We start from the raw sequence: 3928 nt of genomic DNA, 5'->3' as shown, positions 1-3928 counted from the left end.
AAGGACCTCCCGCCGAATTGCCGCTGCAGATCGTGATCACCTTTTTTTTTTTTTTTTGGCTGCTTGGGGCGGCCAAAACCCTGGAGCCGGCCCTGCCTAGAGAGAGCCGCTCCTGCAAACAACTGATCACCATCCTCTTTATAACAGCCCTTAACATATTTTAAGCCTATCAGGTTCCCCCTCAGTCTTCTTTTCTCCAGACTAAATATCCCCAGTTAATTTAACCTTTCCTCATAGATCAGGTTTTCTAAACCTTTTATCATCTTTATTGTTCTCCTCTGGGCTCTCTCCAATTTGTCCACATCTTTCCTAAAGCATGGAGACCAGAATTGTACATAGTACTCCAGCTGAGGCCTCACCAATGCTGAGTAGAGCAGGACAATTACCTTTAGAGTCTTATATACAACACTCTTGTTAATACACTCCACAATTATATTAGCTTTTTTCACAGCTGCATCACATTGTTGACTTATATTCAATTTATGATGCACTGTAATCCCCAGATCCTTGTCAGCAGCATTACCATGTAGCCAGTTATTCCCCATTTTGTATTTGTGCATTTGATTTTTCTTTCCTAAGTGAAGTATTTTGCACTTATCTTTATTGAATTTCATCTTGTCGAATTCAGACCAATTCTCCAATTTGTCAAGGCCAATTCTAATCTTGTCCACCAAACTGCTTGCAATGTAAAGCACAGTCAGAATCAGAAAGAAGACTCTGACAACCAGTCCCTGGCCTTCTATCTCATTAATGTCAACTTTTTCAAAAGCTTGTGCATGTGCACACGGCCATTTGAGTGCCCACCTCTGGATACAAGTTGGATTTGGGTTTCCATGGGGTTTTAAAGATTGGATTTGGTCATGGCCATGTGCTCTGAGTGTTCTGGGCCTCCTATGCTCCAGATGGGTGAAGTCAGGATGTGATTTTTGGGTGAGTCCTTAGTAAGGATTTTTCAGGCAAGCAGGGATGTTCAATAGCAGCACCAGATTCAGCCAGGTCAAAGATGTCACTAAGCCAGGAACTGCAGTTACTCAAGAACCATCTCTGCACTAGGTTCCTGCAGCCATTCTCCCAGCAACATATAATCCCCCTATGCCCCAACCAACACTCACTGATAGGGAATGAGCCAGAGAGAGAAAAAGAGAGTTTGATATGATCAGACTAGGAAAGATAAGTTAGTTAGATTTAGGAATTGGTTTTGGGAGAGCTGGGGGAGGGGACAGGAAGTTGGCAAGGACACAGGCACACATACAGGGTGCAGAAGAAGGGAGTATTGGGGTTTTCAGTATTGCCAACCCTAACGGTATGTCTGTCTACACTAGGAAATTAGGTCGAATTTATAGAAGTCGATCGTGTATGTCCCCACTAAAAGCAGTAGGTCAGCGGAGTGCGTCCTCAATACGGTGGCTAGTATCGACTCATGGAGGGTGCACTGTGGGTAGCTATCCCACAGTTCCCGCAGTCTCCGCCGCCCATTGGAATTCTGGGTTAAGCTCCCAATGCCTGATGGGGCAAAAACATTGTTGCGGGTGGTTTTGGATAGATGTCGTCAGTCGCCCCTCCCTCCGTGAAAACAACGGCAGAGAATCATTTCGTGCCTTTTTTCCATGCAGACGCCATACCACGGCAAGCATGGAGCCTGCTCAGCTCAGCTCACTGTCACCGCTGCTGTTGTGTCCTGGGTGCTGCTGGCAGCAGATGGTGCAGTAGGTCTGCAAACCATCGTCATCCACTGCTCTCGCTGCAACTCTGCTCTCCTGCTGTTGTAAATGAGCTCAGTCTCAATGGAGTAAATGATGACTGAGCTCAATAGAGTAAATGAGCTCAGTCATCTACCACTTCCACTGCAAGTCTGCTTTCCTGGTGCCATGAATCCACCTCGCAGGTCCTCTCATTGTTTGGTATAAATATCTATTCTTGTGGCATCTGTCGTCATCCACTGCTTCCGCTGCAACTCTGCTCTCTTGCTCTCCTGCAGAGGCCATACCACGGCAAGCATGGAGCCTGCTCAGCTCACTGCTGCTGTTGTGAGCATTGTAAACACCTCGCACATTATCCTGCAGTATGTGCAGAACCTGCAAAAGAAGGCGAGGAGGCGATGACAGCTCCATCATGATAGTGATGAGGACACGGACACAGACTTCTCTCAAAGCACAAGCCCTGGCAATTTGGACATCATGGTGGTAATAGGGCAGGTTCATGCTGTGGAACGCCGATTCTGGGTCCGGGAAACAAGCACAGACTGATGGGACCGCATAATGTTGTGGGGCTGGGATGATTCCCAGTGACTGTGAAACTTTCATATGTGTAAGGGCACTTTCATGGAACTTTGTGACTTGCTTTCCCCTGCCCTGAAGTGCAAGAATATCAAGATGAGAGCAGCCCTCACAGTTGAGAAATGAGTGGTGATAAGCCCTCTGGAAGCTTGCAACGCCAGACAGCTCAGTCGGGAATCAATTTGGAGTGAGTAAATCTACTGTGGGGGCTGCTGTGATCCAAGTAGCCAACGCGATCACTGAGCTGCTGCTATCAAGGGTAGTTGACTCTGGGAAATGGGCAGGTCATAGTGGATGGCTTTGCTGCAATGGGATTCCCTAACTGTGGTGGGGCAATAGACAGAACACATATCCCTATCTTGGGACCAGACCACGTTGGCAGCCAGTACATAAACGGCAAGGGGTACTTTTCAACGGTGCTGCAAGCACTGGTGGATCACAAGGGACGTTTCACCGACATCAATGTGGGATGGCTGGGAAAGGTACATGACATTCGCATCTTCAGGAACTCTGGTCTGTTTGAATGGCTGCAGGAAGGGACTTACTTCCCAGACCAAAAAATAAACTGTTGGGGATGTTGAAATGCCTATAGTTATCCTTGGGGACCCAGCCTACCCCTTAATGCCCTGGCTCATGAAGCCATACACAGGCAGCCTGGACAGTAGTAAGGAGCTGTTCAACTATAGACTGAGCAAGTGCAGAATGGTGGTAGAATGTGCATTTGGACATTTAAAAGCATGCTGGTGCAGTTTATTGACTCAGTTAGACCTCAGCGAAACCATTATTCCAATTGTTATTGCTGCTTGCTGTGTGCTCCACAATACCTGTGGGACGTTGAGGCAAATCACCTGGCCACTGATTACGTGCAGCCAGACACCAGGGCGGTTAGAAGAGCGCAGCAGGGCGCACTGCGCATCAGAGAAGCTTTGAAAACCAGCTTCATGACTGGCCAGGCTCCGGTGTGACAGTTCTGTTTGTTTCTCCTTGATGAAAATCCTCCCCCTTGGTTCACTTTACTTCCAGGTAAGCCAACCGCCCTCCCCCTTCAATCACCCCTTGCAGATGCAATAAAGTCATTATTGTTTCAAAATCATGCATTCTTTATTAATTCATCACACAAATAGGGGGATAACTGCCAAGGTAGCCTGGGAGAGGTTGGGGAGGAGGGAAGCACCGGGTGGGATGGTGGATGAGGTGAGGAGGGAAGGACAAGGCCCACTGCACTTCAAAACTTATTGAATGCCAGCCTTCTGTTGCTTGGGCAGTCCTCTGGGGTAGAGTCGTTGGGTGCCCGGAGGGCCCCCCTCCCCGCGTTCTTGGGAGTCTGGGTGAGGAGGCTATGGAACTTGGGGAGGAGGGCGGTTGGTTACACAGGGGCTGCAGCGGCGGTCTGTGTTCCTGCTGCCTTTCCTGCAGCTCCACCAGATGCCGGAGCATATCAGTTTGATCCCCCAGTAGCCTCAGCATTGCATCCTGCCTCCTCTCATCGCGCTGCCGCCACCTCTCATCTTGCTCCTTCCGCCTCTCATCTCGCTCGTCCCTCCTGTCCTTGTGTTCATTTTCTGATTTCCTGGACTCTGACATTGTTTGCCTCCATGCATTCTGCTGAGCTCTTTCAGTGCGGGAGGACTGCATGAGCTCAGAGAACATTT

This window comes from Trachemys scripta, chromosome 1 (genome assembly GCF_013100865.1).
Source record: "Trachemys scripta elegans isolate TJP31775 chromosome 1, CAS_Tse_1.0, whole genome shotgun sequence".
NCBI classification, from domain to species: Eukaryota; Metazoa; Chordata; order Testudines; family Emydidae; genus Trachemys; species Trachemys scripta.
Note: the sequence above shows the minus strand (reverse complement) of the source record.